The sequence below is a fragment of the Carica papaya genome, chromosome 9 (genome assembly GCF_054855325.1).
Source record: "Carica papaya isolate Zhongbai chromosome 9, ASM5485532v1, whole genome shotgun sequence".
NCBI classification, from domain to species: Eukaryota; Viridiplantae; Streptophyta; class Magnoliopsida; order Brassicales; family Caricaceae; genus Carica; species Carica papaya.
In genome coordinates this window covers 28,515,877-28,531,123 of record NC_142317.1, presented here as the reverse complement: position 1 = coordinate 28,531,123, position 15,247 = coordinate 28,515,877, and positions in this window count along the sequence as shown.

The following is a 15,247-nucleotide window of genomic DNA, read 5'->3' as shown; positions in this document are numbered from 1 at the left end:
AGAAGACTTTTTGGAACTTCTTCTAAAAACGTTTGTGAAATAAAGGATACAATAAGAGGAAAGGATCCAAACAACCCAAAGTCATAAGGAAATGACCTATAATGAACAAGACCGTGACAAACTAGAGTAAAGTAACGTATGGCTTCACTTAAAAGCCAAGCAAAGATGATGAATGGAACACCTAGTCTCCACTAGAGCAAGACTAAACAATAGCCTAAAGGCGAAGCAAAACCCTAGTGGAAGTCCTTAAAGTATCAAATAATCTACAAAAAGAGAATTGCTTAAATTTACCAAGGAAAAAAATAAGTAGAAAATCTTTTACCTAATAAGCCTTTATCATTATGATAAGGCTATGAGGAAGAAAAATCCCTTGAGGACAACAACTAATAGTAAGACAACTATTAGGACCTATTTTCCATTTTTAAGTTGAAGCAAATGGTCAGACATTACTCTGGATATTACCTAAATTAGACTTGTATGTTTCTTAGATTTCCTAAGTGGATACAAGCAGGTGAACAAGGTAATATAGGGGAGATCACCCTGGAAACTAAACATTTACTAGTCATGCCCTCTAAGAGTGATCATTTAAAGTCTTTGGGCGTTCATAATACTTAACCTTGGAGAGATAGAATCAATTGTCGAGTGTAACTTATCTTACCAAGATCTTTAGTGGACTCCACTATTAAAGATCCTAATAAGTCCCGATAATAAGGAATTCTATACTAAAAGACCTTAGAAGAACCTGATCAATGATTGAGATTTTGGGAGTCACCCCTACTAGATAAACTTGATGTTAATAGTATACTGTGTTACCAAGTGTAGATAAGTTCCTTAATCCACCTTTATATTTTTGGAAGTCAGAAAAGAGATGCCCCATTTTGGAAGTATATGGAAGCGTTAGAAAACTAAAAGCTTGAGAATAAGGTTCTAAAAGAAATCAAAGAGCCATGATGAAATCGTAACAGAATTGAATGGAGAGAATAGACCTTGAAAAGTTAAGGATCTATACAACTTAACTAAAAAGAGTAAGTTGCAAGCATATCAACTCATTGAGAAAAGAAAAAAGTCTTCATTCGGGAGAATATTGAACCATTTTCCACAAGATTAATTTTTGGGAGTAAAAAAACATAGACAAGTGACTTTTTGGTGCTCGATTATTTTAGGAGTATACAAACATGAATATGATGGTGAGATCATGTAGAAGAAATTAACAGCCGTAAAGTCTAATATATCATTATGAAGAGTATCGTACTTGATTATCTAAAGATTAAAGACTATGTGAGCACTTGATCAATTATCGAGTTATTATTTAGAGACCACCTGGACATCACTACATTTGGAAGCATGTTCTTAATGATTGTACTCTTATTTTGGGAGTTAAAAAATAATTAACCAACTTGGGAGTATTTATGAAAACCAGAGAATATAAGAATGAGATTGGAATTTCAAGAGAAGAAAAGGAGTTATGATTCCATTACTAAGAGATAAATGACTGTTATCCTTTAGGTGAATAAAGAATTGCAATAGAATCACCATAAGCTACATACAGTAGAGATATTCATTTTACAAGTAATTGAGGAAACAAGAATTTCAAGTCTTAGTGAAGAACTAGATGAGATATATTTTTGGAGATAAAGTGATAGGCCACAGTCAGAAGCTAATTAATTTTTTCGTAAAGATTTTCTTTTTGGGTGAGAATAAACCATAGTTGAACAACAAATTTTTGACCCCCCATTCATTAAACTTGTAGCCTTTAAATACAAAACTACTACCTACTACTTCCTACTTGTAAGGAAACTAAAACAAAATGGGATAGTGGTAGATAATGAGGATAATGAGAAATAAAACTAATGATGGGAGACAAGGGATATAGGATACACTGTTGACTAATTCCACAATTATTCTAAACACACTTTTCCTTAAACTAAACACATGTTTTCCTTAAGTTGGTTAGCATTGAGATCTTCAAAACTTAACATTACTCCTCCCTTGTTCAAGAACCTTATCCTCAAGGTTCAAACAACCAACTTATGGCATCTTCTTCGGCCATCTTCCTTGATGCTTTGAATTTTCTTTAGTTTGTCTAGAACTTCATCCAGAACTTTATCCAAGGATGTGTCTAATTTTTGGACCATGCTACTACATTTAATTGCCCCTTTACATCCATAGTTCATAAAAAAAATTAAAAGAAATGCCACATCATCACCACTTGAGAACACTTGTTAAAGGCCATCTACTCGCCACTCTTCAAGAGTATTATTTCTGGTTCCTTACAGCCTCTTATAGTTTTTTTTCACAGCACAACTCTTTGTCTCAAGTCTTTGTGCAACACAGTGCTCAATCTTCTAACACGATCTGCCTACCTTCCTTCCCATATATTTTTTTTCCAGTACTCTCCCTCAGCTTCCTTCCCTCCCTTCCCAGGCTTTTTTGTTCTTTATTGTGGAGAAGGTTAGCCTTTTGTTAAAGCTCTCCCCTAAAGAATTCTCAATTGTCAAGACAACACGTTCCACAAGCCACCACTCGATAGCTTCAAAAGCAGTGTCAAACTGCTTGCAAAGAACATCTTCACAATTAGGATACGCCTTCTTTGCAAATGATTCACCATACGTGTAAGCAACACAAAGAGGAGACCCGTTAGATATTGCTTTGGATATTATGTAACAAAGAGGAGACCCGTTAGATATTGCTTTGGATATTATGTAACAAAGAGGAGACCCGTTAGATATTGCTTTGGATATTATGTAACAAAGAGGAGACCCGTTAGATATTGCTTTGGATATTATGTAAGTCACACTTTGCATGAATGATTTGAGCTCATTATGATATGGTCGCATTTGGCCAGACTGGCCTAGTGTGTTGCTGCTGGAACCTACGTAGTTTAATAGTAAGGTGTTTGTTAGTTGCTTGAGGGTGTCTTCAATCTAGTTGAACTTATTGGCAAATCTCACCTCCATCTGGCTAAGGCTATCCTACAGTCTGCCCATGCTGACTTGCAGATTTTCAATTCTTTTTTTGTTAGTAGACATTGCTCTGATACCAATTGTTAGGTCCCAGTCAGAGCTTAAGGAAATGGTAAAGTTTTTCTACTTTTGGTGAGAAAAATACCATAAGATTTTATTGATTCTCAGCTACCTTTTATTCCCAAATTACAGCCTTTAAATACATAAAATTATAGCAATGTTCTTCCTAGTTACATGGAACATATAAGGATGAAATTCAAAATAAAATGCTAAATGAAAAATGAAGATTGTACTGGAGTTGGAGGTTGAGGCTGTGTGGACCGATTTTCCTGCTCCTGTCTTTTGTTGTGTTGCTGTTTGCGATCAGGTCTTCAACACCCCATGATTATCTTTGCTGCAGATATTTTGAGGCCTATCATCGCTCCTCACCAGAAGAAGAGTCTTGTCCTCAAGGTTTAAGTTGATGAATTGGTCTTGCAGTTCTTTTAATACCCATGCTTCTTGGTTTTCCATTTATCTAGGTGCCTTGTGCTAGGTGTCTTTTTCTTCTCTGTTGCCTTCCAAAAGCAATAGTTGGGATTGGTGACATCTGTGGCCGATTGAAAATTTTTCACCAAAGTTAAAGCACAGACCTTGTGCTCATCGGTGTTGCGTTTCCTCCTAGGATAACCACTTAGGGGTTGCAACTGTCACTACCAAGGCTTGTAGAGGCTGATCAGATAGGGAGGATGCCCGCTTGTCAGGTTGAGTTTACCTCGTACAGTTCAGCCTACTTTGACGGTCCAATTGCTCCTCTCGCATACAGGCCAGACTGATGGTTTCCTTCAAAGTCTTGGGCCTAAAGATACAGATCCCCTCCATGAGTTCAAGCTTGAGCCCACTAATGAAGGCACTAATTAGCAACTTTTGGGTCCACCCATGGACTCGGTTGCCCAAGCGCTCAAACTCTCTTTGGTAATAACGTAATGGGCCAGTTTATTTAATACAGGACAGGGCTTTGTCTAAGTCATTATATTCTTTTGACCCAAACCTAGCCCATAATTCTTCTTCAATTGTGGCCCAACTTATCTCGCAACCCTCTTCACAGAAGGTCTTGCTCAGCCACTGCCACCAACAATTGGCTTCTCCTTCAAGGAAGGAGGAGGCTAAGGCGACTTGATGCTGCAGAGACATTGTTTGGAAGTCAAAAAATTGGTTGGTAGGATTGAGCCATTCGGTGGGATCTACACTGATGAAAGATGGGAACTCTAGTTGGGTCACTTTGGAGTAGAATGGTGACCTTTCTTTGTCTCTGCCGAGTCTATCATCCTGGACCATTCGCGTTTGAATCTGGTAGCTCAGCTAGTTGCTACTGAAGCATTTTTATAGGGATATGACCGCTTATGTCAACCGTTGGAGAGTCTCCTCGATCATGCGGAGCTTGTTGGTCGTGCCAAGTTCCATTTGGCTAACATGGTCTTGCAGAGCGCTTATGCCAGTTTTGAGATTCTCAATGCATTCTTTATTGGAGGCCATTTTGATAATCTAGCTTTGATACCAACAGATAAGTCCCAGCCATAAGTTAATTAATTTTTCGGTAAAGATTTTCTCTTTGGGTGAGAATAAACCACACTTGAACCCCATTCATTAAACTTATAGCCTTTAAATACAAAAGCTACTACCTACTACTTTCTACTTCTAAGGCAACTAAAATAAAATGGGATGGTGGTAGATAATGGGGATAATGGGAAATAAAACTGATGATTGAAAACAAGGGGTAAAGGATACACTGTTGACTAATTCCAACATTATTCTAAACACACTTTTCCTTAAACACTTGTTTTCCTTAAGTTGGTTGGCATTGAGATCTTCGAAACTTAACATAAGCTCTTAAGTTGTTATTGAATAAGTCATGTAGTAGCACCATATAAACCATATGGGAGACCGTATAGATACCATCTATTAGAAGGTCAAGGACTCACACCCATCGTGACCCTAATTGGTCGAATTTGGAGGACCAAATTTCTTTTTAAGGATGGAGGATGTAAGATCCCAAATTTTTTTGATCTAATTTCTTGTGCTATTAGGTGTGTTTATGTATAAAGGGAGATATATTAAGGTTAAGAATCAAGTTTCAAGTCAAACAATGTAAAGACAAAAATATTTAGATAACTAGAATCCTCAAGAAGAGTTTTTTCCTCAATAGGGGAAACTAAGTTTTCTATACTCGAGAACACTTTTTGAGGTTAGAATGACATTTTCAAATGCAAGAAAAAGCTTTGGGATGTGAGAAAATAATCAGGTGAAGAATTGATAGAGAAATCCCTCGAGAAGCTCAAATTGGCCCTTTTAGCTTGATTTAGGTCCCGAGATCAAAATACACAGGATTGGAGGCTCAAATTTAGCTGAGTGCTAGACAAGACATCAAGGAAGAATTTTATTGGAAAAGAAAACTATCAATAGAAGAAATGTTGGGAGAAATGAGGCCAAACCCAAGAGGCATGCACATGGAGGACAATTTTGACCTTTTGAGCTTGTTTGGGCTATAAGTGGGCCAAATGGACTTGGATGAACCCCAAATGAAAACTAAGTGGTAGATGCCTACTATATAACATGTTAAGCACATGTTTTCCCAAAAATATTAAAAAGTTAGCAAGTTATGGAGTTTTGTAGTAAGGATTTAGGCATGGGGCTAACTTTGAGTGAGGTTTGGACTTTTTAAGCCTTAGGTGAACCTTAAATTGACCAAATATGGTCGTTTAGAGCCCCAATTTTGTCAATAAGTAGCTAAAACCATGAAGAACAAGTGAAACTAAAATGGGCCAAAAACACATTAAGAATCAAGAGCATTATGGCTGTTTGAAGTGAAGATATGTGCATGGAGTGCGGTTTTAGGCCTTATGGGTTTAGGTGGGCCTAAGGTAGCCCAAAAAAAATTTAATGGAGCCCAAATTTGGTATAGAAGCTCTTGAAAGGTGGATAAGACATGGAAGGAGATTGGATAAGTTTAGAATTATCTAGAATTACTTCAAAGCTAAGGAAAGAAAGAGATAAGGATAAAGATGAAGCTTGATGAGGTTTAAGTGGCCAATCTATGTTTACCTCCTCTCCCATGCCTATCAACTTACATGGACATCCCTCTCGTATAACTAGGGGTGGGGGAAGAAGGGGAAAGGCATTCTAAAGTTGAGAAAAAGTAAGAGTAGTGATTTAATATCCTAGAGTCCAACTTTTACATTCAGAGGAGAGTCTCAAAGGAAGCAGAAGACCCATGGGATTCTTGGCACTTGTTGACATGATTCTTATGAGGACACAAAGTCCTATTCCCATGCACATAAGGTGTCCTACCCACAGGAGGAAACCCACGAGATATTGGGTTGAGCTGCAGCAAACTTGCCTTTATGAAGTACAGAAGTTGCTTCAAGCCCAAACCCTATCCAAGATCCATAAGAGATGTCTAACTCAAGAGAACAAGACCCAAAGACCAGAGGCTCATGGGCCTTATCCAAGAGGTGCAGCCCAAACGACTTATCTGAGCTCGATTTGCACTAAATAGAGAAACTTGAGCCCAAGCTCGGTCCTAAAAGGTTAAGGAATAAATGGATTGTGACCCAAGAAGCAGCTCAAGAGCTTACCAAGCTCAAATCTGACCCGTGATCCACACGACTAAGAAGAAAAAAGAGAAACATTGCAAGCTACACAGGCAAAGGGGTTGGTGCTTGAGGAATCCGATAGTGAAGAGGAAAAAGTGTCCTCCATGTTTTAAAAAAAGAGGATTATAGAATCCAAAGTGAAGAACAAGCCAGGAATAATCCTAACCCTGTAAAGTGCCAGAATCGAGGTAGAGGAGGAGAAGCCATTGGGGAATCAACCACCAACAAGGAGAATAGTCTCATAGTTCCTCCATCATTCCTAATCCAAAAAGAAGATGCTTGCTCCATGGAATACAACTTACTAGAGTTCTAGAAGATAAAGGAAACTCAAGAAATGAGGTCAATTACAACAAGGAAACCACACCTGTAGAAGAAAAAACCATTAAACCAAAGGAGTTTTATGTTTTAATTTAATTGTTGTTTTTGTTTCCTGTTCAGATTAGGATTAGATTAATTAATTTATTAAGTTCTTCGATTCTACTCTTAGTAGAATAAAGCAATAAAAGCCTATATAAAGGCTTTAGTTATAGCTATGTAATCGCAACTTTAAGAAAATTAATAAAGTTTAAGCTTTAGGTTTTCTTTAAAATTAGCTTCACTAATTTTGTGAGTGTCTTCAAGTTCTTCAAAGTTAGGGAGCTTTCTGAATTCTTGCAAGAGTCAAGAAGTTGGGATTGACTTATTGGGCAAGTCTATCGCATCTTTCTTTTCCTCATTTTAAGTCTTGATTATCTTGTTTTTATAGTACATCTTTGGTGAGTGTGGAAGCAAATAAATTCTCTATGCTATTAAAGTTATCTGATTACATGTGGAATGAGTTTCTGGCTGTATTACGGTCCTTCTAGGTTCCTCCCACGTCATCTGGTATTAGAGCTAAACTCCTAGAGAGCCTCTTTGTTAATTTGCTTTAGCATTTTTGTTTTCGTATAGATTAGCTGTAATTCATCCTATTACTAACTGTTGTTTGCATGCCATTTGAACACATACCATCAATCCCATTCAAGTGATTGTTGTTTATCCTTTAGTAAAAAAATTAATTAAATATATTAAAAACCAAAAATATCCCGATAATAAGGAAATTGGCAATTTGTTTGCATTCAAAACAAAATAAAAGAAGATTAACTGCCTGTCAGTGTGAGGAAAAACTTTGATTCATAAACAGTAGAAAAATCATACCAGGTTTGTGCAAAAACTTTTGTTCATTCTGTCACATAAGCAAAGGGAAGACTGACTCACACCCGTGAGCAAAAACCGTTTGCTTCATGTTTACCTTTCCAGTATTGTAATTGCACTACATCGTTTTTCATTTTAAACTTGTCCTTCTTAAAAACAAACCACCATTTAACCTTTGATATACTTTGTGACAACACATGCAAATCCACTTTAAGTGGACTCGATTTTGGAGCTTAGTTTAATAGAAAAAGCTATAGTTACAGAAGTAGTGGGGTAAACATGAGTGAAGGTGAGGGAGAGAATTTATTTGCTTTAATTAACCTTTTTTTACAAGTACTTCATGATATCTCAAGTGATTGAAGGAACTCCCTGTTGGAGTAATGTACTCGTCATCCAAAAAACTCTTAACTTACATAGTAAAGGTGAGGATGACGAGCAAAGGGAGAACATATTCCACACCTGCTACCTAATCAACAACAAGGTGTGTAGTATGATCATCAATGGAGGAAGCTATACCAATGTGGAAAGCACCTTGCTTGTGGAGAGATTGGCGTTGACATGCAAAGACCACCCTAATCCATAATGGCTCTAGTGGTTGAATGATTATGGGAAAGTAAAGGTCACTAAACAATTTATGGTGTCTTTTGCCATTGGCAAGTAACAGACACAATATAATGTGATGTTGTGTCAGTGCATGCTAGCCATATGATCTTCAAGAAACCATGGTAATTTGACAAGAAACTATAACACAGTAGGTATACTAACTGTTACTCATTTCAAAAGGATGGCCTGACTCATGTTCTTACGCCTCTGTCACCCCAAGAGGTATATGAGGATCAGATCAAAGTCCAAAAAGCTTTTAATATATATTCTAAGGTAGGGACGGAAAGGGGAGAGAGACAATGGAGATCCTTTATGGAAAGAGAGAGAGTTTAGGCGAGCAATTTGTGAAAGGAAAAGCCTAATCATCCTAAGGTATAGGTAGGTTTATTTGAGTATAGCTAACCTAGACCCATGCCTACCTAGTAATATTGTGTCTCTTTTATAGGAGTTCAAAGATGTCCTACTGGAGGAAATATCGGATAACCTTCCACCCATTCAGGGAATCAATATCAAATTGACTTCGTCCCTGTAGCCACAATTCCAAACCAACCCACTTATAAAAGTAATCCTGAGGAAACAAAGGAGCTTCAACTATAAGTGGAGCAATTATTAGAGAAAGGACATTTCTAGGGAGAGCCTAAGTCCTTGTGTTATTCTCGTGCCATTCGTACCCAAAAAAGATTACTCCTAAAGGATGCGTGTTGATTGTCGAGTCATCAATAAGATAATAGTGAAGTATAGGAACCTTATTCCTAGGCTAGATGATATGTTAGATGAGTTAAGTAGAGTTACCATCTTCACCAAAATAGATCTTAAAAGCAAGTACACCATATTAGGATAAATATTAGGGACGAGTGGAAAACGACCTTTAAAATAAATTATGGCTTATACGAGTGGTTAGTAATGCAATTTGTATTTTTCAATGCCGCTAGTACCTTCATGAGGCTTATGAATCATGTTCTAAAACTATTCCTTGGTAAGTTTATGGTCTTCTACTTTGATGATATATCAATCTATAGTGAAAGCTTGGAGGATCATCTGCAGCATATCCACTATATCCTTGAAGTTCTTAGGAAAGAACGACTAGACGCCAATGCTAAGGAGTGTTTTATAGTGATAAATTGATCTTTCTAGGGTTTGTGGTAAGTGCACAAGGCATTGAGGTAGATGAAGAGAAGGTCAAGACCATCAGGTAATGGTCGACACCAACTAATGCTAGCAAAATAAGAAGTTTCCATGGGTTGGCTAGCTTCTACCAAATATTTTTAAGAATTTAAGTACTATAACCATACCTCTAAATGAACTAGTAAAAAAAGATGTAAAGTTTGTTTGGTCAGAGAAATAGGATATTTCTTTTACCTTGCTACCAATGGAGTTCGCGATTCATACCGATCACAAATGTTTAAAACATTTGAAGGGACAAGGAAAACTCAACTGTCAACATGGTAAATGTGTAAAATTTATAGAGTTGTTCCCTTACATGATTAAATATAAATAAGCAAAAAAATAAAATTTTCGCCGATGCCTTATCTCGGCGATATGCTTTAGTCACTACCCTAAGCTCAAAGTTCTTATGTTTTGAGCACATCAAGGAGATATATGAAAATGATAAAGATTTTGCCACTATTTATCATGCGTGTGAATATTACACATTTCAAAAACACCATAGATATGTTGGCTTCCTTCTTAAAGATAGTAATCTTTTCGTCCTAAATTGCTAAGTTAGGGAGTTACTAGTGCACGAAGCGCATAGTGGAGGGCTCATGGGACATTTTAGGGTAGCCAGAACTCTAGATATCTTATAAGATCACTTTTACTAGCCTAATATGAAAAAGGATGTTGAGCGTATATGTAGTCAATACATAACTTGTCAACTCTAGATATCTTACACGAAATCAATAAAAATATCTATTTAGGGTGTTGTAGGTACATGTAAAGGTACCAAGAGGGCTAATGATATCATCTTCATTATAGTGGACCAATTTAGTAAAATGACACACTTCATTGTTTGTCATAAGAGTGATGATGCCAACAATGTAATGAACTTATGCTTCAAAGATGTTGTGTGACTTTATGCTAGCCCCTTCGCTCGTGGCAGGAGACATGTGCACCTGCAGGCTAGTGTACAACGCACCGACTGGAGCACTAGCACCTTAGGTAGTGCGCTTCCACTACTTTGGGCAGTGCGCCACCGCCACTGGTGGAGGAGGCCCTTCTCGCTCATTTTTCATGCGGAGCATCTTTTTCTCCTCTCTCTTCACCAGATTTGCCACTTTGTGCGAATCCAACAATTCTAAAATTTTATAAATTTCCCTCCCCTTCCCTTTCTCTCAACACTTCCATTCTTCTATTTTTTAAAGGTTTAGAAAGAGAGAGAGAGAGAGAAAAATAGTAGTCTAGTGAGAGAAGAAGAGAAAGAAATGAGAACGGTGAGGGAGAAAACATCAACGTTTTGGTAAAAAATTTAGTATTTCATTCGACATCTTAAAGAGTATTTTTAGATAAGATAATTTAATATGATTGTGATTTTCTCCGTTTTGTATGCCTCTATATTCAGATGAGTCAAATTGTTCTTGTTTTCAAGCATGCTATGTCATTTATAGACACTTGATGAATTTACATGTAATAGATACAATATGTAATTGGTAAAAATAAAAAGTATAAAATAAAAGAGAAAGAGAAAAGTGGAATGAAACCTATATGGTCTGAAATGTATCTGTATTAACATGCATATTACATCAAGTATCTCGTTAGACTTTTTATCTCTGAGGGTTATCTGTTCCCCTTGCCCTTTAGGGTATCTATTTCCCCCTCCCCTATTTGGTCTGAAAAGATTTAAGAGGACCATTCCCAGTGGATGACGGCGTACCCTCTGATGAGACTAGTGTCGCACTATCTGTAGGGGTCACACGTGCTAAATAATGTCGTGACTATAGATATCAGTTAAGGCCACTATGTCTGGTACGGCCGTGGTCATAGATCGTACCATGGTTTGGCCAATAAGAAATGAGCCTGAGCAAATTATCGTATCTATATCTGATCTGGTCATTCCACTTGGGTAGTTGAAAATCTGTATTTGCCCTCAGAGATGGAAGTTGTAACGACTTCATGAAACATGACATAAAAATCTGAGCATTTCATGATTTATTTGATTTTCTCTATTATATGACATGATGTATCTTTGATTGTCCATATTAACGTATCATTTCTTAACAAATAAATAGTTTTCATAATGTGAGATAGGTAAGTGAGGAAGTTAAATGGTAAGATAAAATAACTAAATTTTGAAATCTTACGTTGTTAGTTTAATATTGTTTTTCTTATTGAGTATATGGAACTCACTCTCTCCATGCCCTCACCAGATGAGGAAGAAAGTGAGGAACCGTAGGCTAACTTACCCTTGGAAGTTTATGAGGATCCCATGGATCCATAAGTCTAAGTGCATAATTGTTCTCGCACTCTGAGGAGTCTAATAGTATAGTAGAAAAAGTGGCCCTTATATTTTGTTTTGTATTTTGCAGCTACTTCAGGCCTCAGTATATGTATGTATTGGGACTCATATGTATTTGTAAGGGGTTTGTAATAATTTTATTTTGCTGCATAAATTTTATCATGCACTCATTGTTCTGAATCTGTATTTGACATCCATTTGCCATAATTAGCACTTGGGATGTCACAATGCACCTGCACATAGGTATGACCTAACACATTCACACTTGTGCATGTGTAAACCCTCACAGCCACCTGGCCTCACATGCCCGAGGGGCTTATTTGCCCACCAGACAGACACACTTGCGCATCCTGCGCACGCTATATGTGCACGCAGACAACAGTTGAGAGCATTGAAGAGTCCGATTTGGACTCCCATTATCCTTTCTACTTCAAACTTATTTCCCTTATCCTCTTTCACTCAAATTTAAATTATTTTCAAGCATAAAAGAAGAGAAGAGCTACTGCCATGAAGAAGAATTCTACTTCAGAAAGCAGTTGGAAGTTTTCCGGATAGACGGAAAGGATTTGGCCTTCTCGTCTATCAGAGGAGCGATAAGTGTGGCCAACTCCTCTTTTTGAGCGTGAACCTCACTTTTCGACCTTTGGATTAAAAAGTCTTCAATGACCCGAGGGTCCAATTCATTGGATAGATCGAGCGGTTCACTGTCGGGACTCTGAGGGACATCGAAGACTTCATTCAGTTCTAGGGGAGGGCTATCCGGTATATCGAATCTTTTTTCCAGACCGGATGGGCTGGGGGCCAACTAAATGATCATCCGCATTTCGGTCGAAGAGGGACTTTTTTCGCCCGGCATGCTTCGACCCTGAAAAGGTTAGGGCCATTAGGGAGTGGCCAGAACCCTCAGTCTATCTCTGAGGTTCGTAGTTTCCATGGTTTAGCCACTTTCTGTAGGAGATTCATTAGAGGGTTAGTACTATTATGGCTCCCATAATAGATTGTTTAAAGAAAGGAGAGTTTCAATGGACTACTGTGGCTGCTAGGGCTTTTAGTGATATTAAGCAAAAGATGACTGAAGCACCTGTTTTGAGGCATCCTGATTTGAGTCAAGTTTATAAGTAATTTTTTTCAAAAAAATTTCTTAGTTTCCTTTGAGTTTAGGATTAAGATTTTAATTATTTAATTAATTTTTTAGAGTCCTAGTAGAATTAATGTTTAAGAGTTCAAGTAGGAATATGTAATCCTACTACGAGTCAGATAAATAAATAAAAGCCTCTGTAAAGGCTGTAGTTTTAGCTATGTAATCACAACTTCAAAAAAGTTAATAAAGTTTATCATAGAATTTTAAGTTTTTTAAAGCTAGAGAGCTTTCTAAAGTCTTGCAAGGGCCAAAAAGTTGTGATCAACTTATCGAGTAAGTCCATGGCATCTTCCTTTTCCTCGTTTTAAGTCCTGATTATCTTATTTTTGCATTACTTCTTGAGTGGGTGTAGAAACAAGTAGGGAGGGTGATTTAGGCTGTTAAAGCTATTTGATCATATATGGAGCAAGTTTTTGGGAATATTATGGACCTTCCAAATCCCTCCTATGTCATACAGTATCAAAGTTAAACTTTTAGGATGCCTCTATGTTAAATTGCCTTACATTCTCATTTTCATATAGATTAGTAGTAACTCATCTTATTGCAAATCACTATTTGTATCCCACTTGAACACATATTATCCATCCCATTCAAATGATTTTTGTTTATCCTTTAGTAAAAAGAAAGGAAAACCCAAAATATTGCAATTGCACATTATAACGCAGTTATATTCAAAAAAACAAAAGAAGATTAACCACCTGTCAATGTGACAAAAACCTTTGATCCGTCAAGGGAAGAGTAATCATACTAGGTGTGTGCAAAAACTTTTATTCATTTTGTCATATAAGTAAATGAAGAAAACCGTTTGCTTTACATTTACCTTTCTAGTATTACAACTATATTTCACCATTATTCATTCGAAACCTAACCCTCTTGAAATAAAACCACCATTGAACCATTGATATACCTTATGACAACACGTGCATACCGGTTTAAGTGGACTTGATTCTAAAGCTCAACTTGATAGAAGAAGCTCTAATGCAAACAAGGCTAAAAACACTCAAGATACTCAAAGAGCATCAAAAGGTGACTTGGAGCAAATTTTAAATGACGTAAACACAAATAGAGTTCCAAACCTGGAAAGTTTCAGCAGACCAGTAACAAGATCAAAGGCAAAGAAGCTTAAAGAGTTACTCCAAGTTTTCACTCAAAAACCTGTGGATGATGGGCTGGCCAATTGTGAAAAGTTCCAATATGACCTTTTTGAACAGCCCAAATTCTTAACTTTAATTAGGTTTAAATGATTTGGGATAATTTGCGCATGTTTTAGTCTTATTGGCAATGGGTGAATAAGCCTTGTGTATGGGCTGGATTAGTTGAGTTGTTTTAAGAATTTTTTATTGTTTTATTTTAGTTTGAGTTAATTAAGCCCATATAGTCAAGTGTAACTCATTTTGGGCTTAAGTCTTGCCTTAATGTTATTACAAGAATGAGCCCATAACTATATAGTGCCACAAACAATTAGTGGTATTGGTTAAGAAGATTGGAGTTACAAGGAGTTATATAAGCAATTACATGCCTATAATTAGCCTAGTTATTATTGGAGTTACAATTGTAATTATCACATAATTAGCCTAGTTATTGTGGGAGTTACAATTGTTGTTATTGTGTTGTAACTTATCATTAATTTCTTTGGATATAAATACCAAAGGAACTCTTCATTGTAGACGTCAAGAGTTGTAATCAAATATTTCAGAATTGAGTTGAGAGTGTTTTGGCTTTCTTTTCACTTTATGCACAAGATGTTGATTTGGAATACAATTGTTATCACTTGTATTTCAATTTTGATTTCCTATTTTAATTGTTCTTGGTGCTTGTTTGGATTGGGTTCAAGGGATATCATTTATCTTTCTTGGGTTCTATCTAATTTCTACCATTTAGGTGATTGAACAAATTTGATTCATTTTTACTTGTGATATAAATTCTGTTCTAGACCTATTGAAGAGTTCTAAGGTTCAAGTAAGGGACTTGGGGTTCCACATCACTAAGTTTCAAGCAAGGGTCTTGGGGTTCCGCATCAAGCTCTAGTGAGAGAGATTATGAGGTGAACACGAGTGAAGGTGAGGGAGTGAGTTTATTTGCTTTCACTAACCTTTTCTTGTAGGTACTTCATCATGTCTCGATCGATTGAAGGAACTCTCAGTTGGAGTAATGCCTTCATTATTTGAAGAACTCTTAACTTACACATTAAGGGCAAGGATCATGAGTAAAAGAAAAGCATATTCTACACTCGCTGCCTAATCAACAACAAGGTGTATGGCATGATCATCGATGGAGGAAGCTA